The 27068-nt window shown below is 44.9% G+C and overlaps 1 protein-coding gene across 1 annotated transcript in view; it reads left to right on the top strand.

The window, feature by feature from the left end:
* Positions 1 to 27068, top strand: part of LOC134851012 (signal peptidase complex subunit 3-like) — a 43410-nt gene that overhangs the window by 5083 nt on the left and 11259 nt on the right. The gene's annotated exons all lie outside the window — the stretch shown is intronic.

Here is a 27068-nt window from a genome sequence, read left to right as displayed (position 1 = left end):
TGAAATCTGACCAATTTCAAGGTTATTGCACCGCTATAATCTGGGAATCTTCCGAAGGCACATTACTAATTGCCACATGCTATTTCCCCCCTCCTAACAGCAAATATTATTTGGAGCCCTTCCGCATTTGTCAGCTAATGGACTTCTTTTTGAACTGCAATGCAAATTATCGTATAATAAACGGAGATTTTAGTCTTTCTTCAATTGACTGGTCCATTCAAACCTCAGAACCGCTCCATCAATGTGTACTTGACAAAATAGATAAATTAAGCTTAACTCAAACTGTTCATTTCAAAACAACGAACGCTAATATACTTGACTTAGTCCTTGTTAGCAACCAAGTTGAAATAAACGACACCCTACCACTCGACGGATTTACAGCACTAAAATCTGATCACAAACCTAATAACTCAATAATCCGCATAAAGGAACTCGAGAAAAACTCCACATTTAGTAAAACCAGTTTCTATAGCTATTGCAAAGCTGACTTCAACAGTTTAAACGAGGCGTTTTCAACCAACACCTTCTCACCTTACTGCTGGTCAAATGTTACAAAAACAGTCGAACTTTGGTACGAATGGATTCATAGCTTTCTGCCAAAATTCACCCCGCGTAGAACTCAACATAGACAAACTCTTTCTCCCTGGATAACTCCTGAGACGTCAAACTCAATGAAACGCCTGTCAACATTACGCAAACAAAAAGGTTCACAATGTGCCTCGGTGATTGCAATGAATGAAAAGATATAAACCGCCGTAGAGAATAACAGAAGCAAATACGAACAACATCTGTCTAACTTGCGTGATACTAAAGCCCTGTTTAAATACTATAGAAAGTTCCGTAACTCAGAACTACCTTCCGTCATGAAACTTGATAATTCAGTTGCGAAAACTTTGCCAGAACAAGCTAATCTATTTGCCAATCTTTTTAACTCAGTATTTATAATCTCTTCTCAACCATTCTGTCTTGAAAAACAAGAGCACTCACTTCAACAAATAATTCATAATATAGAACCAGACAGGAATCTGATTGCCAAACTGTGTAATGATCTAGATCTAAGTAAGTAGAGAGGTTCCGATCTACTACCTCCTGTTTTATGTAAACGTCGTAGTGAATCTTTAACGCCCTCTCTCTACCATATCATACATAAAGCACTCCAGACCTGTTCTTTCCCTGATCAATGGAAACACTCTATTGTCAGCCCAATATTCAACAAGAAAGGAAGCAAGGCCTCGATAAGTAACTACAAACCAAAATCACTACTTAATATTGTAAGCAAAATCTTCGAAAAAGTTCTTTTCATCGATCTATAAAACATCTAGAACCTATGTTGCACAACAACCAATTCGGATTTCGCGCGAAAAGGTCAGAGATCATCCAAATGCTGCTCTATCTTGATACCATATATTCAGCTATAAGCAAAAATGAAGAAGTAGACTTAATATATACCGATTTCGAGAAAGCTTTTGACAAAGTAGATCACGGTATTCTGATTGATAAGCTCTACTCGCTGGGAATCAGAGGCAAAATTTTAAAACTAATTTATAACTACCTGACAAATAGAACACAATGTGTCAAAATCAAAGACTGTCTGTCCCAATCATTCTATGTCACAAGCGGTGTTCCTCAAGGATCAATTCTCGGGCCATTGTTTTTTCTTGTCATGATTAACGACCTACCAAGTGTATGTAAACATTCCACCAGCTTTCTATACGCAGACGACGCAAAGTTCTTACGAATTGGTACACTTAACGCAGATTTTCAGAAAGACCTAAATAACATCTTCACGTGGACTCAACAAAACCAGATTGCGTTCAATGCGTCAAAATGCACTCACCTACCGGTTAAACGTGCCACAAGTAGCGACTTTTACTTCGACTCAATTTTAATTAAGAAAGTCTCAGAGGAAAAAGACCTAGGAATAATTGTAAAATCGGATCTAGGCTGGACATCCCATATTAAACTTAGAAGAGGAAAAGCCCTCAGCACTCTATGCATGCTGAAGCGAAACCCACTGCCTCTTAATACCAAGACCAAACTTAATCTGTTCAAATCCATGGTAATTCCAGTTTTGCTATACGGCTCAGCGTGCTATCCAGGGATTTCAATACAATATCAATATATTGAGCTCAATATCAATATCTTCCATTCAATATCAATTTCAATATCAAATAGGATGAAATTTCAATATCAATATCAATATCTAAAAGCTCAATATCTCAATATTATCACTATTTTAAGATACCAGAGACCAAATTCAATATTTGTGACATTCGACCAGAATGGCCAAAATGCAATTTATGCAGACTTCGAGTTTTTAGCAGTAAGCCTTCCGAGTTGATGATTTCGAAGGATTAACGACGTTATTCGGATGATTGGCAGAACGGTGAAGGTCAGGATATTCCCGTATTTTAAAATTTTAAATTTTCGAAGAGATGACGTAACGTTTCTGACAAACGTCAGAAACGGCCATTTTAGAAAAAGAACTAAGAAAAACAGAACAACTTTATCTGTGATTGCGAACAGAACGAAAATCGAGATTAAAGAAAAACGACAACGAGCTACAATAGCAGAGAACGTTCCAAGTTGCAACTATTGTGCTGCTACAATAGTTGCAAGGCCGTTGCCAACAACGGTGAAGGGTGAGAACCGGCCTTCCGGATTGGCGTGAAATTGAACTTGAGGAGCTTGATTCACTGGATTCAAGAATCCGGAAGGGTTTCGGGACTGGAACTTTTAGCCTTTTATATAAACTTTTAGCTTCTTGTCATGTCCTGAATTGAATTTAATTAACAACTGGATTCATTTTGATAAGGATGAGAAGCTAGGAGTGGGGGAAAGGGTTGATCCATCTTCGATGGAGATGATGGTTTTTATCTACTGAACAAAAACAATAGTAATATAATAAGTAGTAGCCCTGTTTTTAGGAGTGACCTCGTGGTCTGGGGATACTGAGACCCAGCCATGAGCTCACTAATTTTGCATGTAATTCAGTTAATTTGAGCGTTCTGGTCGAAGCCGGAGAGCAGTAACGTTTTTGTCGACCCGATGTAAGAAAGACCACCGAAAAGTACTGGCTTGGTAGAGACGGTGAAAAACATGCAAAGCTCTGTTTAGACGCTAGCCAGTCGTCTTAAGACTTAGTTTTGTTATCCGTCGATATGTATCTTCCGGGCGAATGTTACATGTATGTTTTTATGGCGCTCCTGGGTGTTATTTTTTCATAACATCATGACCGGCGGAACCGTTAACGAGCACTCCGCGCCGAGCGGATGCTCACATTAACGCCCTTAATAGGCCTAAACTGCCGGGGCGGAAGGGTAGTTCGGAACGCGGAAGCCTTCCGGATTACCGTGATTAGTTTTTTAACCTAGTTAAGACCGAAAATTCACGAACCAGGAAGGGTGGGGGGAATCATGAACCCCTCATCCCCTGAGTGGTTTGTGACCAAAAACACTTAAAGATATAAATAAAACCAAACAAAAAGTAGTATAGTACCCAAGAAAAACAAAAAACATAAAAAATAACCGAAAAAACCAAAAACAGTAAAAAAGTAAAAAATCAGTAGAAATCATCCCCCCAGACAAGATGTGATTCAACCCCCCCGTTTGTCGTTGATAGATATATTGTTGTTACAGGCATTTATATCAGTCAGGATCGTTACGATCAATTTTGTAGCCCGTTTGTGAGGCTTGTACTGTAGGGTTATTTGAGCATTTAAGCACGTTAATGATAAATTGCGCTCAATCCGGAAGGGTCAGCTGATTTGCGCTCAATTCGGAAGGGTCTTGGGTGAAGACCGATCCGGCAAGCAGTACAAGGAGCAACAAGAAGGGGCTCAACGACAACAACAATCGACTGTTGGGTATCGTTAACAAGTTTTGTATCCCTTTTGGTACAAAAAGTAAGATAGTAATCTGTGGGGGGCTCGACAGTGCTGCACTGTACTGACCCTTCACCGAACTGCGAATATCCGAGTTAAGCACCTTAATTCGGATAATAAACAAACCCGGAGGGGTATAGTATTACTAATATTATTACTTGTATAGCCTATATTAATAGTCTTATATCGTTTTTCAGTGAAAAACAACGAAAACAGACCGGTTTTAAGGGTCGAAATAGCGATATTTTGATCCCCCCACAAGTCGCGATTTTTGAGATATCGATATTTTTTGAAACGGAAAAAAGAGCTAAGTTAGTGTGTTACATCGTAACTGCACTACTGTAATAAGTAGAACCGGGTAACTTTAGTTCGGAAGTGGTTGGAACTAGTTTGGTACAAAAAACCAAATTTTCCCATTTTTTGATAGTAAGAAACACTATAAAATCAGAAAATTTTTTTGAAATCCTTGAGTTAGGACAGTAAAAATAGTTGATCGGACAACGTCCACTGGTGAATCTACGAGTTTTAAAACCCGCTACCCGAAAGCCTTCCGGGTCGCAGAGAAATCGAACATAACGTGTTTGATTTGGTGGATTCATCAATCCGGAGGGGTCCAGGTAGCATAGTTTATCGCAAATTTTTTCTACAAAAGCGTTTTAGATCGGGTCTTTTGCATTGAACTAGAAGAGTATAGGCCTTCTGAGCTCAGATCAATAATTTTTAGGTCGAAAGGACCAGATTTGCGGAAAAAGTTAGGCGGAACCTATAAGAGAGAAAATTTTTGAGTTTGGAAGAAAGACGTTTTAGTTAATAACTTTGGAACTACTGAGCATATTGAGTTGATCTTGGTACCAATAGATCAGAAATTAGCTGAGCTTCCTGATAGGGTCAAAAAAATTTTTTGGAAAAGTAAGCGAGAAAATTTTTTGAGATTGTTTTTAGCAAATTACACAAATCCGGAGGGGTACACCCTTCACGTTTTATAAATTTTTCTGAAAAACCCTTATACCCCTACCAAAAGTTGATAGCGATTGAACTAAGTAACTTAGGACAGTTATAGACAAAAAGGGAGGGCTGAAGGCACAAGACAACCATAATAGAGTCGAAATTAGGCAAGTGATAAGACCCTTCACCGTTAGTGTGAATTGTCAAATAAGTGCCTTAACTTCAATCCGGAGGGGTCTAGGAAAGGACCCTATACCCTTGCCAGTTAATTCAAACAGCATAAAAGCAACGCAGAACGTATCCGGAGGGGTATAAGCTGAAATTAAGAAAACTACGGAAAGCTACTTTGACAGAGCTAAGGGCTCCGAATCCGGAGGGGTCTACTTTCCACAAAACCGGAGGGGTCCGAATCCGGAGGGGTCTTATAGTTGCTAATTCGGAGGGGTCCAAATCCGGAGGGGTCTACTATTAACTAACTCGGAGGGGTCCAAATCCGGAGGGGTCCATATTCTGACAGTCCGGAAGGGTCCTATTTGTGCCAATCCGGAGGGGTATTATTTTATTAAGGACTTAGGTAAACGAAAGAAAGACTAAAAAGCGAGAGGTATTAGGTTATTAATACACAGGCTAGGTATCAGTGACTGCACTGGTAACTTGCCTTTCAAAAATAACCGGACTAATACAAAACAGGTCCGAACTCGGATATTCGCGACACTAAGTCTAAATTAAAAAGAGCGTGACTCATTGGTGTGGATTGAAACATAATACGTTTTTGGGAAAAGTGACTGCCCTGAGGATTTTAGTAGGTCTAGCTCGGGCAGTCCGAAGGCAGATAGGTAACACAATACTCGGTGGGTGCAATAGACGCCCACTTGAGCAAATAACTGCCTTCAAAGTTTTGTCTGTTTGGTGCAGCACCAAGCAGGGAAAGCTTTTTCTTTAAAAGACAGGTTCGACTATTGTACTGCGACCGACTAAGAGTACAAGACACATACGTTTTTTTATATATACATTCATATTGTGTCAATATATATTTTTTGTTTTTGATTTTAAATCAACCTAAACTGTGCTTGATTGGGTAGTGAGTACACTATCTTTTAAATTGACTGATAACATCATATTGTGCTAGTTTCCAGATCTTTGGACCGATAATCGGTCAGTGTGAATAAATTTTATACAAACTGTACTCTGACAACATACAGGGATTCGTGGTCACTATTTAGTAGAATCTGGTGAAATTTGTTGTGTTGTGTCATTATTATTGTTAATAAAACTATAAGGTCTCTAGCAATTGAGTCAAGAGTGGGCATAGGAAAGTGACAAATAAAGAATGAGTTTAGACAAGTCAAGGATACCAAAACGAGGTAATAGCTCTAGGAAATTCATACCTAAAAAGCAAAGAAAAACGATGACCGATCCTTTTGTGGATTGGATCAAGCGATCCCGGTCCGATAAAGAGGAGACGGTTTCAGGCAGAATGGTTGAAACGAGAAGTCAGAAGACCTCAGAAGAGCGAAGAGAACTGTTGGAAGTGGAGGTCAATACGGACCATACCATGAATGACAACCAGGAAGTAAATGAACTGGAAGGGAGAGGCAGAAGGCTGGCGAGTGAATCTACCCCGGTAGAACAAGGCCATGATTTTTCCACTTCCACCGGGACATTGGATCGAGAGGAGATGTCGGAACTGTCCGACATCTCAACTGAAGTAACGGCAACTAGAAGATCTTCGACAGACAACACTATGATGGCAAGCGGAACTGGGAAACAAACAACCTCATCATCGTTCTCAGAAAGAATGAAGAACACCTTCGGAAACATCTTTCCATTCAGCATGGGAGGAGGAGCAGGAAACGATGGTGAGTCCCAGGAGGAAGAGGATGAAGAGGAGCAAGGGGACTTTGGATCTCAAGTCAGCCTCAATAGTTCGATCCAGGAGAGTGAGGCACACGTCGGAAGAGAGACTGGAACCATGGATAAATTTGGTGTAGTGACAACGATAAGCAAAGAGGCAAACACACCGGGCCAGTCAAAGGACTTCGCGATTAGGACAAGTTCGGAGCCACAACCTGAAGAGAGTAGAACCAGAGGGCTAGGCAATGCGTTAATGGATCCAGAAATAAATAATGAAAAGACGTTGAAGCAGAGAGTCAAGGCCCGGATCTCGACAAGCACGAAGTTACCTGGGACTGACAGGGTTACACCGCCACTAGTGACGCCACTCGTGGATAACGGGGCAGCACTAGAGGAAGCCTTAAACAACATAGTGGGCAGTTTAGGAGAACAAAATGAACAGATGTCGATAAGGATGAGTGAACTAGAAAGAGCAGTTCACATTGAAAGAGAAAGTCTGCGGGAAGAAATAAACCGCAACAGACAAGAAGTTGGCAGAAGCGAAAAACGCTTGAAAGAAAGAACGGACGAACATATGACGAGGAACTTGTCGCGAATGACAAGAGAGGCGGAACAGAGGGAGTTACGCTTAAGAGCCGACATGGAGAAGTTAAGAATTCAGCAAGAGCAGTCTCTTGGGTCTCTTGACACAAAGATAGACGCGATGATGGAGAGGCGAACTCAGGCTATCATGGATAGGTTGGACGGGCTACTAAGCAGCAAGAGTGGACCAAAAGAAGGAGAGCCGAACTCGGGAGGTCCCAGCAGGGAACCGAGGGTGAACTTCAATGAACATCAAAGGAGGAAGACATATGGATCCACTAGAGGCAGGGGCAGTTCATCAGGCTATGCCACAAGGGGTAATACAGCATGGGGCCCGAACAATAGAGCAAATTCAACGGGGAACAGACAAACCTCTGACGAACGACCAACGCAAGGCACACATGCGACTGGGAGAAGTGATTCCGGCAACAGGGGGCATGCAAGCCCGAAGAGGAGTCATGCAGGTCAAGCAGGAAACGCTCATGGTGATTCGGATTGCAGGGATGCACCGCACACAGAGCCTTCGACAAGGTGTGAGGACACTCAAGCGGGACACTCAAGGGATGCTACGGCAATGGCCACAGCATTTGAACCCCTGAACAGGTCTTTGGAGACATTCCTGACGAGGTTATCTAGAACCAATGAACGCAGTGAGAAGTCCAGAAGAGTCTTTAAGAAGCCAAGATGCTACAAAGACGAATCTGATGGCTGTATTGATACCTGGATAGAGGTAATGAAGCTGCATTTCGAGGAAGAGGACTTGTCGGAGAGACAGGAATGCAGCGCGCTCACCAGCAACTTAGAAGGGACAGCCCTGAACTGTGTCATGGCCAAGAAACAGTATCAACGTGACACTGCAGAGAAAATCTTCGAAATCTTGTTAAACCGTTTCGGATCAGGGGTGCAGGGGCACCAGGCGATGATGCGCTTCGAGAAACGGAGGCAACGAGAAGATGAAACAATAGACAAGTTTCTCGATGATTTGGAAATGCTGAGAAGACGCAGCCAACCGGATGAGTCAAACCGAAGGATGAACCTGGCCGTAGCCTCAAAGTTCATCGATGGTGTGAAAAATGATGAACTTCGTACGATGCTAGCAACGCATTACACACCACTATCAACTAATGCGCCAACACCGGAGGAGTTGAGGCTCAAATCAAAAGAGTATCTTTTGTTGAAACCTCCTTCGAGATCTGGATATTACAAGAACAATTATGGCAATTTTAACAACGGACCGGCAAACCAAGGGAACAATTGGTACAAACCGAGGGATGATATGGACAAGAGACGTTCTTGTGCTAATTGCAGTTCAACAGACCATCATGTGTCAGCATGCCCAGCTTACAAACAAGGCATGAAAGCAATAGGCTTTAGCCTCGAGGACGAAGATGCGTCAGAGTTGGATCATGAGGATTTCATGAGAGGAGTAATTGCGAAATTCGGCCCGAGGTGTTTCTTTTGTAACTTGGAAGGTCATTTTAAATCAGATTGTCCGCAATTCTGGGATGCAGTGGCAGACATCAAGCATCCAAGACATGAAGAAGCTTTGTCAGGAGTGAAAGCCAGCAAGGCTCGGCTTTTGAGTGAAGCGGAGGCACGCAGAAAGGATAAACCTCAAGAGCTGGTGGCAAAGAAGATGCAAGCGGTAACAGAGGAAGCATGTGAACCGGAACCAGCAACGGCGGCCGATGACTTCAAAATCGATTATAGGGCAGCTGCGAGGGATGCTATAAATAGAGTACAGCAGGAACTAGTGACGAAAGAGATTGAGCAAAAGGTGAAACTCGAGCTGGAGAATGAAAAATTACAGGAGCAACTGAACGCCTTTGAAGCAACGGAAGTTGAAGAGGCAAAAGCATCAAGCAGCTTGAGCATGAAACTTAATGTTATCTCTGGTCAGAGGTTCGGTATGGCACCGCAAGGAAGTAAAATACAGTCGATAATCTCGGTGGCAGGGCATCAGGTAATCAGAAATCTGAGTGAACCGTCTGAGTTCACTTTGATGCATTTGGACACATATGCAGACTATCTGAGGCAGATGGAGCCACGCACCGAGTCGAGGGCTGTGAGGGCACTACTAACCACGGGTGGCCCTCGCATGAAGAAACTTCATGGACGCTACCTAGAAGTCTATGGGCCGTATCAAGTGATGCTGAACGTGGATGGGATCAGTATCTACACCAGGACTTATGTAACAAAAGATGATGACCAAATAGGGCAGATCTATTTGGGTGAAGAGGAACTCAAAGTCCGCAGGATAGGCCATGACGCCATGATGGAACAAGACGCGGTACACATTGGATATGAAGCAGATGTGACAGCACACCTGCTCGACACCAACGGAACAAAAATCGGAGTCACAGGGCTTCTGGACACAGGAGCGGTGGTGAGTGTGATGCCGATAAAAACTTGGGAAAGAATGGGCTTCACACGGGAAAATCTGATTCCTACGAACCTCCGACTGGCCGCCGCAAATCGAGGAGCCATCTACGTGGCCGGAAGAACACCGATAACGGTCCTTCACATGGGAGGACGAGACCTTTGGATGAGCTTCCTGGTGGTAGAGAATCTGGACGACGCCGACCAATTCATCTTGGGCAGAGATTTTGTCAGGAATTTTGACGTGATGATTGATTTGAACAACGGTCTGATACGGATTAGAAACCCGGACCGAAAGTATGTTAAGAGACCAATTAATAGGATAATAACAGACGAAAATAAGGTACCAGTTTTTTTGGATAGAAAAGTAAAATTACAACCAGGACAAGCTGTAGTAGCAATTTTTAGAATGAGAAATTTGAATTCGTTGAGTGATAGCAAACAGGTTTGCTTAGTAACGAATCCAAATAGTCAGAGTTCGGTGATTTTAGGCCGGAGCTTCTCGGTAACGCGAAACGGACTGTGTGTCAGTGTGTTGTTGAACACACTGGACACCACGGTTTCAATCCAGCGTGGAAAGAAGCTTGGCTACGCCTTGCCGATGAGGACCGACTATGAGGAGACAGAAAACTCGAAGAAATATAGTGTGAAAGACTGTCCTTATCATGCAAATAAAGATAAAATCTTAAAGAGAATTAATGAATTAAAATCTATTCATAAATTGTTTTCAATGAAATCCGAAACGGACGACGGCTTATCAAGTTGCTCGAATTTTCCGGAACGCCCCTCGTCATATGAACTAGATTCTGACAAACCGGTTTTGCCAGAAATAGAACATTTAAAAGGAAAAATAGGTGAGGGAGATTTTGAAAAATTGCGGGACCTCCTAAATCGGAACGCCGAGGTATTTTCAAAACATAAGGCGGACATCGGTTGCTGTAATTTCGTCGAACACGAAATCGAACTAGAAGAGGGCGCCGTTCCCCATAGGGAAGGCGCAAGGCGAATGACGCCACATAAATCGGAAGCGTGCCGAGCGGAAATAGAAATGTTGCTTGAATACGACATGATAGAACCCTCGAAACCGCCGTGGGCTTGCGGGGTAGTCATGGCGAAAAAGAAAGGGGGGCAGCTTAGATTTTGTTGCGACTTTCGTTACTTGAACGCGGTAACGATTAAAGATGCGTACCCGATACCGCGTATAGACGAGAGCCTATCCAAACTTGGTGATGCAAAGTTCTTCACCACATTGGACTTGGGTTCTGCCTTCTGGCAGGTTCCCCTGCGAAAGAAGGACAGAGAGAAAACCAGATTCGCGTGCGAATTGGGGTTGTACCAGTGGAAGAGGATGCCCTTCGGCTTGTGCAATGCAACAGCAACTTTTCAAAGGCTGATGGCTCAGGCTTTGACAGGAGTGACCAAAAAATACGGGAATCTCTTGATGTGCTACGTGGATGATGTAGTCATAGCGACACCGACCCTGGAGGATCACATTGATCGGCTCGATGAGGTCTTCGGATGTATGAAAAGAGCAGGCTTGAAATGCAAACCATCGAAATGTGAAATCCTTAGGGATTCGATCAAGTACCTGGGAAGAATGGTGGACAGGCATGGTGTGAGGCCAGATCCGGAAGCAGTAGAGGCTGTGCTGACATGGAAAGCTCCGAGGACGGACACACAGCTAATGAGCTTCCTGGGGTTTGCCAATTATTACCGTGAATTCATTAAAGGATATGCGGATAAGGTGTACCCGATGCAGAAGCTCATGCGCAACAAAGGGAAAAAGTTCGAATGGAACGATGAGGCACAGGTTGCATTCGAGAACATAAAGCGGGAACTGTGCGAAGCGCCAGTGCTGGGCATGCCTACAGAAAAGGGCATGTATGTTCTCGACACAGACGCATCGGTGGTGGCCATCTCAGGAATATTGCATCAAGAGCAAGAATGGAACGGAAGAACAGTTCTCCGTCCCATTGCATACGGCAGCAAAGTCTTGAGTGACACAGAGATGAAATATGGCGCACCAAAAGCAGAAATGTTTGCAGTAGTCACCTTCGTGGAGAAGTACCGTGCATACTTGGGGAGCGCTCCCTTCAAGTTACGCGTAGACAACAGAGCGTTATCCTGGTTGAAGACCTACTCGATGGATCAGAGTTATATTGGTAGATGGATAGTAAGACTGGATGGCTACCATATGATAATCGAACATAGGATGCGTGATAAACACCAGAATGCTGACAGCCTCAGTAAGAAAACTGAGTTCTATGAAAGATTGGAGCAGAAGCAGGCCAATCAGGCGGAAGTAAAGGAGGGATTCTCGTTTCTGGACAAAGAAACTTATGAAGAGCTTCCCTTAACGAGATAGTTGGATAAATCAGGACATCCAATTCCAGGGCACCCTGAGCTACCTGTAGAGAAAGCAGCCGAGATAAAGATCCCGTCCAAGGAGGACCCGGTCCCATTGGATCTGTTGCTGCGCTCGAACCTGGTCCAACAAGAACTCTCTCGCATGAAAATAAACAGCCTCTCATTATTGGATAAAACGGTGCAAGTCACACCACAAGTGATGCGGATACTGGGTGGATTGTTAGAAAGAGAAGTGACCAGAGATGATCCCGAGTGGACAGCAGCAGTGGCATCGCTAACAGTCAGTGAGAAGGTGAAGATCATGCCGTCCAGACGACAGCACGAAGAGAACAAGAGGGATTGTAGGACAATAGTTCAGCAACTAGTATCCTCAATACCCCAAGAGATTTTAACCAGTACTTCTTACGGACGGAAAGAACAGGGGAGCAGCAAGCGAAAGAAAACCGTCACCTTTGTAGACCGGGAAAAAGAGGGTGAAGAGGTAGAACAAAATCTGCTGCAAGACTATTTGTCCGGGGAGAAGGATGAGGAGAAAAACCAGCGATCACAAGATCAACACCCGGGACAAGGAAATTTGTCCGGGGAGTCTGAGATAAACGAGGAAATTCCTGATGAGAAACAGGACCGAGAGAACAAGGTTTTGTCCGGGGAGTTCAGATGGATGCGAAGAAAGCACAGACATGATCTGGAGGAGCGTGCAGTCTCCAGCACAACCTCTTCGACAGATGATGATTCCCGAAACTCAGGAATGGACACCTATTCAGACAGGAACTCGAGTTCGGGATCCGAGCTGTCAGAACTGGCGATACACACGCTACTAGTGGAAACTCGGGCGAGAGACCTGGACAGAGAGGTGTATCAGGATCCTGACAGCGATCGCTACCTTATACCAAGCGAAAGAGTCTTTGACAACGCAGCGGATGACTTAGAAACAATAGCGGTATCGAAACGTTCGATAAGCCTGTTGCCGCAGAAAGAGGTAGTCAGGACTGACCTTCAGCCATTTGAACAAGAAACACAACCGTTGGCGAAGATTTGGTGCGTTAAGATGGAAGAAGACACACATCAGCCCAACGAGCTGAACAGTCAGATGAGAGTCATGAAGACGTACTTGAAGGCGAGATACAGACTCTCTGACCTTCTAAGGGCGCAGAGAAATGATCGCATGACAAGCAACCTAAAAAGGTGGATAGAAAACGGTGCACCTGACAAAGGTGACCTGGAAGAAGACAGCTATAGGATCCTGAGACAATACTTCATGCAGAAGGAGGGGAGGTTATATCTGAACAAGGAGGGGATCGTGGCTTGCAGGAGAAGAGAAGAAGACAAGGTCTTATACAAATATAACGCAATAGTGTTGCCGCAACTCTATCAGACAGAACTATTATTCAGGTCGCATGATCAGATGGGCCATCAAGGGATCGATAAAGTGTATCAGAGGATCCTGAAGCGCTTTGAGTGGCCTGGGATGAAAAAGGCATGCGAGAAATGGGTGACAGCATGATTGTCATGCCAACAGGTCAAGGATCCTAGGAAGTTGCGATTTCCTTTACAATCGATTGAGTCGTCTGAATTCAACGAGGTGGTGCAGATAGATCACCAGAAGATATGCATGACAGACAGCGGTTACAACCAAGTATTGTTCATGATAGATCACTTCACGAAGTATGCAGAGGCCGTGCCCTGCATAACTGCCTCGGCGGAAGAGACATGCGACCACCTGATCAATACGTGGATAGCAAGACATGGTTGTCCAATGACGTTTCAATCGGACAATGGAACGGCTTTCGTAGGAGAGCTTACGAAAGAGCTTATGAGACGCTCACAGGTCGCTCAGGCTCACTCCACGACATACCACCCTCAAACGAATGGTTTAGTGGAAAGACAGAATAGGACGTTAGTGTCGATGCTGAGAGTATATTGTTCCAGGTACATGACCGATTGGGACAGATACCTTCCGCAGGTGATGGGAGCTTATAATAGCACGCAACACTCCACCACTGGAGTCAGTCCACACATGATGCTAACTGGACACGAAAAGTCTTTACCCTTAACCTTCTTCTACCCAGAATATGAGGGAAAAAAAACGTCCCCACAGGTCTACGTGAGGGATGTGATCAGACGCCAACAGGAGTTGAACGACTTGTGTAGACGAAACACTCAGCAGGCACAGGCAAGGCAGAGGAAAAGATTCGACAAGAAAGCAGCTGGTGCAAAGGCTTACTCGGTGGGAGACTACGTATGGGTATTTCAGAACGTTATACCACCGAAAGGAACAAAGAAGCTTCTAAAAAAGTGGAGGGGACCCTTCATGATTACGGAGGTGCACCAGGAGGGACGCTTTTATAGACTGAGTACTGGCCGGGCCGCCCACTACGAGAACATCAAGCCACACAATCCATCGACAGAAGACTGGTGTATACCTGCAGACATGGAAGAAGGGGATTATTTAATGATGGATCCTGCTTGTGAGGTCAATGAAAAGGGCACCAGGGAGAAGAACGATGGAAACGAGGTCGTAGAGGAAGGTACGGATACACCATTGGACCTGGATCCAAACGAACAGATCGAAGCGGAAGATGAAACCTTACCCTACGCAGAAGAGGATTGGCGGGATCCCGAACAGACAGAGGTTCCCAAGAACTTGGAACCAGATCTTCCGTTCACGATTCAGACTCGTCAAAAGGACGGGACGAGACAAAGAAAGAAATACAATCCTTACGGTGACGACTTTGTAGTGGATAAGATAGATCTAAAGAAAATAGTGGAGGAAGTAGTGGGTTTAGAGGAAATAACCGTGTCACAAGACATTGACATAGTCGATGATCACAACGATGAGTGGGTTGATGACTGGTCGAAACCCGAAGTAGAATTCGACGATGAGCAACAGCAGTCAAATGAACAAGACCTGACGAACCTGCGCGTCTTAGAGTGGCTGAACGAAATGACATCAGACCCTAAAAAGACCAACGTTACGATTCAATACGTAGATCGTGAAAGCGCGAAATACATTAAGACCGAACGAGATGATCCTTCCTGGGCTGCCCAGGAAGGACAACTTCTCATTCCGGCTTCTAACCTTGACTTAATACCCGGTATGCGATCGACGGGGACGCCGATGGATATTTTTGTCCGGGGAGTGGGGGTAGGACTTACCCACACTGAAAACCTGATAATAAAAAAATTGAGAATAGCAAGAGAAACAGGAGAGTTAGAAGCAGAAACAGGTGAAGAACCTAAGAAACCTGACACAGGCAGGGTAGTGGAGTCATATTTTAATTTACCAAATGAATATTCTAGTAACATAATACTAACAGACAGTGATTTCATACTCACAAACAGAACATGTGCGGTAGCTATCACCGCAGACATGAGTTTTAGGACAGCGCTAGCGGCAGATTTTAAGAGGGAATATAAAAACGTGGAATTCCTTTGGAAGCAAAGACCAGGGATAGGGGGCGTAGCAGCCTTACCTCCGGCGGTGTCGCAGATACCGGGAAAGTACTTGTGCTTCTTGGTAACGAGGGCGACGGAGAAGCAGCACGTGGACCCAGAAAACCTAGTCTTGTCTTTGACGAGGCTGAGGGACTTCCTTGTGGAAATGGACGTGAAGGAGCTCTCGCTTCCAGTGTACGATCCAAATAGAGGAAGACTGCATCCTCGGGAATTGTACGCGCTTGTACACGTGATATTCTCTGATACGAACATACAAGTATATCTACATAAGAAATATTACTTAAGTATAGGCTGAGTGATGTGCGAGAGGGTGTTAGGCCAAAGGACCAAGTTGCATGTAATATGTGATATGTGTGTTATGTTATGTTATGTTATGTGTTAGGTTATTAAGATCATGGGTAAGTAGGGGTTAGTGACCATGAACAACTAAATGACGATCTTGGGAATAGATCCAAAGTTTGGACTGTCCAATCTTAGGTCGAATTCCAAAATTTTAGAAACCAATTGATTTTAATAAATTTTAGGATAAATATCTTTTTATCTGAACTGTTTTAAGCAGATTTTAACGATACAAGTTAAGGTGAAACTGACAGGTGTGACAGTCGTGATTCCTTTTCTAGATCCTGATTGATCATTTAATTGCTCATTTGAGTCAAAACTTGAAATCGAAATCAAATCAAACTTGGAAAGAACAGTATGGACAATTTCAACCTGGATGAATTGATGGACCTGGCAGAGGCATATGTAGGACCGATGGTAGATGCGATCTATCGTCGGCTGATCGAACGAGACTTCGCTCTGGAGGACCCAGAGGTGGTCATGTTGCTGACCGCCCTGATTAACATCTTGGGGCACGACAACCGTGGGGACCGCCCCACGGAAGTCCTGTTGATGGCAGCATATGGAGAAAGAGGAGTACTAGACCGCCCGAACATGAGAGTGATGAGGTGGAGAAACGGGGCTCTCTCAGGGAGTGACTTGGCGAATGAGCCTGGATTGGGAAGTTCTAGGACATACCAACCAGGTGAGATGCCAATGCCCTCTAAGCCTAAACCTGGGCTGACGAGAATGCATCGGGAGATGAACAGCGAGGCGACCTCGTCTGGTTCACCACTGAGAGCAGCTGTGCCACCAAAAGGGGCGAAAGTAACACAGAAGGTTCAGACGAACCAAACCATACAAGATCTGGACGAGATGAACGATCAACTGAGGAATACGAAAGGGAGTTAGACGATATGACGAAGACCATGCTGGCGATGGAGGAAGACCGGGACATGTGGAGAAAGTTGTTTGAAGACTGCAACAAAAAACAGGGTCAAGAGATCGAACGCTTAAGGCAGGAATACAAAGAGCGATCGGAGCAGGTGGCGTTGACAACGGCCGTGGAGAAAGTAATACCTGCAAGGGATATTCCTCGTGGGCAGTCCCCGATGGAGCTCTTGACGCCTCGAGAAATGAGTCAAACAACGGAGACACGACCTCCAGTGGAGACAAATCGAGTAACGATCCCGGATCCTAGCGACACCTTGGGTGACCCCGTCGTAGAACAGACAGTGAGAAAACTGATAGAGACAGCTGGACGATTGGTCGCTAACAAGAATGCACCAGGTTCGGGGGTGACTGCACCCTATGGAACGATTGACGATACGGGCAGAGTACAACTCTCCCAGACAGTAATCAGACAAGGGATGAGTAACGTGACACCACTCATGGGGAACTCGAGAATCCCAGAGAGGAAAGTAAGGAAGATGCCAGCGAAGAAAGTGTCTCGTGTAATAGACGTGCAGAAGAATAATCAATTGAAGTATAATTTCACGGGAGTTCCGGAGACAGATCCGAGAGCCTGCTTCAATCGAGCTACCTGGAGCCCGGCTGTGAACCTGCACCAACCACCACTCGGGACATCTCACCTGATATTGGGAGACAGCTTAGTCAGAGTGCTGTCGAATTTGAGGACCTCATGGGTCACCACGGTGATGGCCTTTGGAGGCGCGACGATTGCCCAATTATATCGCATGGTGGAGCTGATGAATCCAGGGAAGATACCCAATGTGATGATCTTGGTTGGGACGAATGATATCTCCAGAGGATCAGATGAGCAGGAAGCACTGTGGGAATCAATGATGGTGTGTTTGTTTACTACTCTCTGGCAGAAGTTCAGTTGCGCGGTACTGACCGTTTGCACGGTGCCAATGAACGCAAGAAGCCTGACAGCATCAGGAAGAAGGCACAACGAGGGAGTCATGAGATGGAACAACATCTTGAGAAACCTAGCAAATCGAAATGCCGGAAGAATGATCCTCATGGACATTGAACATGAATTGAGAGCCATGGATCAAGCCAGACTGACCACAGATGGCATCCACTTCGACAGTGTCGAAGGACAAGCTTGGTTGAATCGAGTCTTCCAAGAACGGTTGGATGAGCTGGAAGCAGAACTCTTTGACACAGGAGTGCTGAAGGAAGAGGGAACGGTGAGTGATACGGTGATCACCACCTTTGTGCCTCCTAACCTGGAAACACGCTTGGGTATGGTCCCAGCCGTCACAAATTACCGGCAACAAAGCTCCGGTGAACCAGGTCGAAGAACAGACGTACAAGATCGGTTGGGAGAAGCACCGATGAGGAGGACAATTCATCCTAGGAAAAGGATAGGACCTGTCAACCAACCAATCGAGGAAGTAGCAGGCACATCCAGATCGGACACTAGATCGGAGACGACGAGTACCAGTCGAGAGGAGAGACCGAGCAGAGGCTCATTGATGTGGTCGCGATCCATACCGTCTCCTTGGCATATACACAAAGACGAACTAATGAAGCTGGACCTACAGAGAGTGAGCTTCATCGAAGATGCAAGGAGGATGCTGAATGGAGCGACGCTATCCGTCAGCAGATTGTACTCGATAACCGGCGTAGACTGGTTGATAGCCGCTAGCATAAATTTCAGCTCCACGACGGCCTTGAGATTTGCCGACTTGGAGGGACTGCCCTCCAACAACACAATGGGACCTGTGAATGCAAGACCGTTGCAAGATGTGAGATTGAACCATGATGAGAGGAATCGTGAAGAAAGGCCAGGAAGATTCCTGACGGCGAGAGCGCCGATTGGACAACACGTGAAGATATTTAGGCAATTGACGACACCACCTGGTCATGTGAAGGAGAGAGTATACCCAAAACTAGTGAACCAAGATGGTGATGCCCAGAGATATGGCGGATTGACAGCGATAAAGAAAGATGATACCATCTTCGCTGCCTACGACAAAGCAGAGATGAGAAAGGCCAAAATCATGGTAGTAGCGAATTCAGAGTTCGTGTACACCTCTAAGTCTTTGTTTTGGCCGGACGTCATAATGCTGGCCGCAGTTGACCTAGACCTATTACAATCAGTGTCATTGGCTATAGGGGTACAAAGGCAGACAGAAATGAACCCGATAACGATTGTGTTTGCTGGCATCAATGACCATCTACACAGTAGAGGTTTTCTGAGCAGGCTCAGAGATCCTGCAACAGCAGAAAACGCAGTATGGCCAGCGATAAAAGACATCCTGGAGTCGATGGGTGAAGTGGTAGACGCGACGAAGGAGGGATCATTCAATAAAGTGACGTTGAGAGTAGTGTTTGCGTTGTCTCCGGGATATGCACATCTCCCGGATGGACTGAAATTTGTGTATGCAATGGTAGCCTTACTTTCGGAGGGAAAATATGATGTGATCATATCAGCCCCGAATCGCATGATAGAAATGGAGAACCTGAGGCCACTTAAGGCTGAACTGCCTGCAGTATGGTCAGATATCTCAAACGCGATGAGAGGGTTCAAGGACCACGCGCTACACATGTTGGTGTTGGACGAAGTGCTGGGGTTGGAACTGTCCAACTTCAGTCGGCAACTCAAACTGAAACCAGGAATAGATGACGACCATCGAGTGATCACGGCGATGTCCAACGACTTGTGGTTCCGAGCAATGGAGGTGGCGAGTGAAGACACGAGAAGAAAGAATTCACTGGAGACGAGAGCTCATCTGGAAGCGATGGTGCTGAGAACCAAGCCGGAAGCAAACCAGTGGCTACACCTGAATCCGAGAGTAGCGGCATTGGGTGCAGATGCTTTTCAGCAAGGCCCAGTAATGATCACTAAAATACACGCCTACTTGTTGAAGGAGGTGAACCTGGCGGAAAATGCCGGAGAAAAGACAGCTGAGTTCGTGAACAGAATGTGTCAGATTACTCTGGAAACCTTCTGGACCCAGGAAGTGAAGGGACAGGAGGGATTTGAAAGGACAGACAGCATGCTAGAAGGGTTGGGAGCCGGATGGACCGCGTCCTTCTTGGCAAAAGTTTACCCGAAAGTCTCGCACTATTTGATAAAGGAATTCCTCCAAGCAGTAGTGAAAGTATCGATAGTGGAATTAATAGCCTTGTTCGTGACGTTCGGAGCGGAGAGTTTTGTAAAAGGACCGGCGATACTGCTTACGGATGGAATACAGAACCTGCGACTAGATGGACTTCTGACACTGATCGCAATAACCCACGGAAACTTGGGAGGACTGATGAAACTGGCACGTTGTCCAGAGCAGATGAAAGAGAGAGTGAGGAATCTGGATATGAAGAAATCCACAGACTCGTGGAACAAAATAAGAGACCTGAGACACACTCTTATCCAGTATCTCTTGCAGCAGAATCGCTTTGGAACCGGAGAAGACGAGACAATTGAAAGAGAGGAAGATGTTAGACGACATGTTGGAGGCATGCCGCTGTTAACAGATTTGAGCTTAGCTATGAGGACCGATCCCTTGGCGCTGATCAGAGGAGTCACGGAGTTCGTGACAGTGATCTATGGACCAGCAGTCACCTTTGCGTTCCCTGACGTTAAAGTGGAAGCATATAGGAGGTCGGTGCTGCACCTGAACCTCATATCGGCAGTGGACGGTAGTACACTGAACTGGTGTGAGCAGCAGGCACTGCGGGAGCTCATGAGTGAAGATCTGTTGTTTGCGAAAATATCGGAGCCGGAAATGACAGTCATCAATTTTGACGATCACTTCTGTGACCGCATGGGAGAAGTAGAAAGAGGACACATCGAGGTGTTTCCAAAGCTTTGGAATCTGAGGCCCTATGACAAAACGAGTGGTGAAATAACCAGAGTGCCTCGTCTCACAGCAGCGTATCACAAGGTGAGAGAAGAGACGAAGGACTGGGGCGATTACAAGAAGCTCCCAGAAGCAATCCCTGAATTCCCTCTGATAAGAAGGATGTTGCTCGGAGCAGTCTCCGCAGTACAAACTCCTAGGTTGAGAGCATTCGAAACCAATGAAAGGAGAGTAGGGAATTTCTCGGCGACGATGGATCCATACTTCGTGGGGAGAAATGCCGCCGTGTTACAGTACACACGATTTGCGTACACGGATCAAGCGACGAGAAGGCGAATAAGCAACGCTGCTACTCCCAAGCCTGGAAGATTTGATGAGGAATGGAGGGGACTAGGCTTAGCTCCAATGAGGATGAGAGGCAGGACTGAATTGCCTGAAGCCTCAGTAATCCTGACCAGTGTGAGAAAAGAGATGAAAGTTGCGGGAGTATTACAGACGAGAATCTTCCTAGCACCCTTCGGCTGCGAAGAAATCAAAGTGGTCCATGGAGAAGAGGAAGATAAGTCGGCCGGTACATTGCTCATACCGAGATTCCAGGAAGAAGCCGACAAAGACGAACAAGGACCATCGAACTCGAATAGGGACAAGTCAGAAGGAGATGACGGACAGGGTGGAAGCCGTCGGACTGAAGAACCCATGCAACAAGATCAAGCTGGTGGGGAAGACGACAGGGCATCGACAGGAGGAACATCCAGCCTGGATTTTAACATCTTCAGTGATCTTGAGAATAATGCAGACACGTTGGAAGCGACTGGGCCAGCAGATGAAGGCATCTCGACACTGGAACCTCCGTCAGCCTTTGAGGAAATGAAACGGAATTTGCCGGAGAGCAGCTCTCCTGGCAATTCAAGAAATAACGACCAAAGAATCCTCATGGAATCACCTCGAAGGAGAAGAATAGAGGCCTCGGCCAGAGTACCTTTCTTGGGAACGCTGCCCGAAGAAGAATGGGAAGTACATCACCGAGACCACGAGAGTAGGACGGGATGTAAGCTGGACAGAGTGGCGTTCATGGAAGAAGTCTGGACTGTGATTCAGAGCTATGGGACCCAGTCCATTCTCAAAACAGGTCTCAATCAACCCTTGATGAGAGAAGTACTTGACAAGCTTGATGAGTGTGAAGGGAGACTGAGTGAGTTATTGATCGACTCAGCCACTGATGAGAGTGAAGCGAATTCTCCCATCAAGATGACACCGCAGGACAATGAAGGAGAGGTGGTGTACCTGTCAAGGACCAGGAGAGGAACGATGCGATCGAAAATGGTGATTGATAAAATCAATGCGATGAAAATGAAGTTAGGCAGCAGAGTGATGCCGAGGAGAATTGGAAAGACGAAAGTGGATTCAGAAATATCGATGAAAGCTGGTAACTCAGCGAAAAGGAAGCGAGTCGAAGAAGTCATGGATTTGGGGCAGGGTGATTATCAAATGTCTGGCACAGATAGAATATTAACTGATATAGCGATGGTGCCACCCATTCTCATGGCAGGGATAAAGTCAACCGGTTATAAATCCAAAAGGAGTGACCGAACTCTGACTGGAGCAACTTTAGAAATGGAAATACTCAGTCAACGTGGAGAGAGTAAAATGAGGGACTTCAAACCATCTCCCATGAATCATGGAAAAGGAAGTGTTGCAGGACAACTGACACCAGTGGAATACAACCGACTAACAGTGTCGGAGACAGTGTCGATAGATGAACCCACCGGTGGATACATGGAGATGTTGGAATACCGGAACTCGGCTAGAGGGTATGTAATGGCCATGGAAGATGAAAAAGCCATGGAGGGTTATCTGGAAATGATGTTGCAAGGCACCACCCTCAAGCAGAAGGCGTATGGAACTTTGGCGTCGTCTGACGTAGAGGCGGAAGCGATCGAGCAGTTAGTGAGCCTTCCATGGAAAGCAGTAGTATTGAGGTATTTCGAAGAAGAAATGAGGACTACGCCAAGAATACATGCTCTCGTGGCAGTACCTTACGTAAGGACAGAATTACAACTCAGGCTCGCCTGGTGCATGATGGTACTGAATCGCGAAGAATATGATTCAGAAGAAAGGAAGAGATCAAAGGAGGAAAAAGTTTTCCTTATGACGAATCTGAGGGATCTGATAGTCCAGGAGGGAGCAGCAGTAGCGTGTGCAAAGCGGAGAGACGCTCTCTGTTTCATTCGATTCCTGATAGAGCAGATTTCAGTACCTGCATTAAGCACTTGTGTTAAAATGTTGAAGGAAGGCGATGAGCGAACGAAAGCCATGTTCTTACTAGCATTGCTGGATATGCAGCAAAGTAAACCGATGAGGGTGAACATGAAAGAACCTGAAGAATTGGAACCCATGAAAAAGATAGACGAGATCAGGAGATTCTCAAACAAGGAGTTGAGGCTCACTAAAGAATCTATGGGAGCATTGCCGAAATCCAGTGAATACTGTGGACCGATCAAGAAGAAGTCATATAGCTATGTGTCCGGGATTATAGGGATAGCATACAATCCTTTCCTGAGTGAAGACATACGCGATTGCTTCTTTGATTATGAGCAGGCGGTGTTACTAAGATTCTGGACGTCCAGAATTGTGACGACTAAGAGCGTTAACAATCCACAGGCCAAATTGGGATTGGTCTTGGAAGAAGAGGTGACTGCACCTTCAGTACCAAAATCCGACAAGAGAGTGGAATTTGGGTGGGGATTCTCAGATGAATTACTGAGAACGAGCTTGATGGCAGTGTGGGAATTGATGAAGCCATCATGGTGTCCTAGTCCCAACGCTGACTCAATATTACGGGCGACACAAGACATACAGAGGGAACTGAATGCGGACTGTAACCTGCGTGACCTCAACATCATAAATAATGTGATGATAACAGCCTCTAAGAGCAACGGAGAAGATAAAGTGGAGTTGCCTGGCTGGGGACCAGAAGACTGGGTCAAACCTGGTAGCTGTCTGGCGGAAGTCTGTGGACTAGAGGGTCACGTTTGTGGAAGTCTAGACTGTGTGAAAACCCTGGAGAAACAACACAAGCAGTTGACAGTATTGTTTGGAAATGTAGTGATGAAAGCAAGAACGGAAACGGAACTGATAGCAGATTGCCATGGAGGAACCGATGTGAATCTAGTGACAGCTATAGGATTCTACAGCATGTTTGGTTCTTTAGAGTCACTATTGAATCTAGAACAGAAACATGAGATGGTCACAGCCATCAGCGTAGAAGTATTCCCAGGAGTTCTGCAGACTGAGCAGAAGTATATAGGAAAATGGAGGGAGGCAATCGAAACAGAGATGAACATCAGACACAGCGAAACTTATTGTAGACCATCAGGAGCACGATATTTGGTGGGTTCAACGTTGGCTCCAATGTGCAAGAGCAGATACCCTGTACATTTCGTGGCCGTGGACGTGAAGAGTACAAGAACGATCGTGGATCAAGCTTTCTCAGTGCCAAAGTGCGTGAGATTGGCGAGAATGTCTGAAAAGTCTTACGAGTTACTATGTAAGATGTTCTCAGCAGTTCCAGAGAGAACCAAAGTGGAGTTGGAGTCAATACTAGGAAAGAAGTTCATGGGATATGTGAGCGGGAACTTCAGTGACTTTGAAAAACAGAAACAGAGAGGATCAACTGTCACAGATTACAATGCAGTAGACGAGAATGATGAAATCCACCGAGTGATGATGGAAGTGGAACCATTGCTGGAAGCTTCAGGAAAACGCAATTGGAGGAGCATCATGTTGACACATGACGAGTTTCCTTGCCACTGCTTGCTGCAGACCTGGTGGTATCCCAAGCGTAGTAATTTGGTGTTGATCTGGGACTCTGGAGAGCTGCTCTCCATGGGTTTACCAGATTCATCACAGCCCATAACAATAGTGATAGTGGGAGTTATGATGGCGATACGATGGCTGGAAGCTCATGTGAGAGAAAATAATAGACAGGAGGCACCGACGAGAGAACAATTACGGAAATTAGATTGTCTAAAAGATTTAGATCTTTTTGAGACAATGTGCAAAGTTCTAAACATTCCGATGGAAGTGAAGAAGATATGGGCAAGAAAACGATTGATGCCATGGTTCAGAGCTAACATGACTGCATGGTTGTACGAGTATGCGAAAAAGCACATGTCGAAGCATGGCAGAGTATACAGTGAATATCAGCTGGACATTGGGGCAGGAGCTTTCAAGCGAGCTTTCGTGACCCATCGGAATGCAGTGACCACCGCTGTGAAAAGAATTTCCAGGACGAGCGAGCGTAGTGGAAATGAGAAGGCAGAGATGCTGAAAGAAGATTTGGAGAGAAACGTGACGTTGTGTCTCCACAACAGCTTCTGTAGAAACAGAGAATGGAAGAGCAGAAGTGTTGGAGGACGGCTTCCAACAGCGTCAGGATAGTCAATGACGTGCTACAAGACACGGAAACCGAAAGTGCGGAGTCAGTGTCACAGGAGGAGGAAATAGAGCATTGACGAATGGTCGAGAAAACAAGAGGCGGCAAGAAAGAAAATTAGAAGAATTTAGAAGTTTTAGAACTTCTAAACGACGAAAAAAGAGGAGAACAAAGGAATGATGAAGAAAAGTCAAAACTCAGAATTGTTTTATGTGTGTGAAAAACTCAAGTGAGAAACCAAGCAACCAAGTTGTAATTGAAAACTGAAACATTTTGTTGAGTTTTGAAATTGTTGCATTTATAAATTTGCATTTTGGTTTTAGTTGAAGTGGCTTTAGAGACACTCACTTATTATTTATTTAGAAAGGCTTAAGAGGAGAGTATATTTAAATATTTCAGCCTGCATGATTGTTTTTAATCACTTAGGAAGACTGATCACTTTGTGGTGACATGAAAGACTTGAGTAATCTCTTGAAGAGGGAGGTTGTTACATTGTTCTTTCTAACCACAAAGTTTCTTAGTTTTAATATTCAGGACAATAAATAAGCAAGATTTCCGAAGGGAAGAAGCATAGTAGGATAATTTTAGCTTGTTGGTTGGCAGGACTGTCCTGCAAGCCAACACCTTTTGAATCTAAGAGAAAAAGTTTTAATCGGGACATTGACATTGGAAGTCAGAAAATATGTTTTATCTTAGGTTATATCCTCAGTGTGCAGATTAATGAAAGAATTTGAAGGCTATAGTGATGTAGTATGATGCCATTTATATTCTGCAGTGAGTCGATGTGACGTAGATAAGGGTAATTTCGTGCATTTTGTAAATTCTGTTCGATGACACTGTAACCATTTTACGAACATTGTGCGATTCAATAGGGACATTGACCGGACTGTCCGGGGAGTATGTGACATTCGACCAGAATGGCCAAAATGCAATTTATGCAGACTTCGAATTTTTAGCAGTAAGCCTTCCGAGTTGATGATTTCGAAGGATTAACGACGTTATTCGGATGATTGGCAGAACGGTGAAGGTCAGGATATTCCCGTATTTTAAAATTTTAAATTTTCGAAGAGATGACGTAACATTTCTGAGAAACGTCAGAAACTGCCATTTTAGAAAAAGAACTAAGAAAAACAGAACAACTTTATCTGTGATTGCGAACAGAACGAAAATCGAGATTAAAGAAAAACGACAACGAACTACAATAGCAGAGAACGTTCCAAGTTGCAACTATTGTGCTGCTACAATAGTTGCAAGGCCGTTGCCAACAACGGTGAAGGGTGAGAACCGGCCTTCCGGATTGGCGTGAAATTGAACTTGAGGAGCTTGATTCACTGGATTCAAGAATCCGGAAGGGTTTCGGGACTGGAACTTTTAGCCTTTTATATAAACTTTTAGCTTCTTGTCATGTCCTGAATTGAATTTAATTAACAACTTGATTCATTTTGATAAGGATGAGAAGCTAGGAGTGGGGGAAAGGGTTGATCCATCTTCGATGGAGATGATGGTTTTTATCTACTGAACAAAAACAATAGTAATATAATAAGTAGTAGCCCTGTTTTTAGGAGTGACCTCGTGGTCTGGGGATACTGAGACCCAGCCATGAGCTCACTAATTTTGCATGTAATTCAGTTAATTTGAGCGTTCTGGTCGAAGCCGGAGAGCAGTGACGTTTTTGTCGACCCGGTGTAAGAAAGACCACCGAAAAGTACTGGCTTGGTAGAGACGGTGAAAAACATGCAAAGCTCTGTTTAGACGCTAGCCAGTCGTCTTAAGACTTAGTTTTGTTATCCGTCGATATGTATCTTCCGGGCGAATGTTACAATTGAATTTCGAAATATATAATTAAATTTGCTATCAATTGAACGTCGAAGAAATGAAACTCTTAGAAGGTGTTCAACCCAATGCACGCAAATGGATTGCAACAGATCCTAATTACGAAACGTCGCTTCAGCGTCTAGGAATACTGCCTTTACCCATGTACATTCAGCTCAATAATTTACTTCTACTATCTAAAATCCTCAATAATCACTACGACTTCAATTTTTCTGACCGTTTTCCGCCAAAAAATGACCTAGCT

Source organism: Symsagittifera roscoffensis, chromosome 7 (assembly GCF_963678635.1).
Source record: "Symsagittifera roscoffensis chromosome 7, txSymRosc1.1, whole genome shotgun sequence".
In the NCBI taxonomy this organism is placed as follows: Eukaryota; Metazoa; Xenacoelomorpha; order Acoela; family Convolutidae; genus Symsagittifera; species Symsagittifera roscoffensis.
Note: the sequence above shows the minus strand (reverse complement) of the source record. Positions and strands in the feature narration are given on the sequence as shown.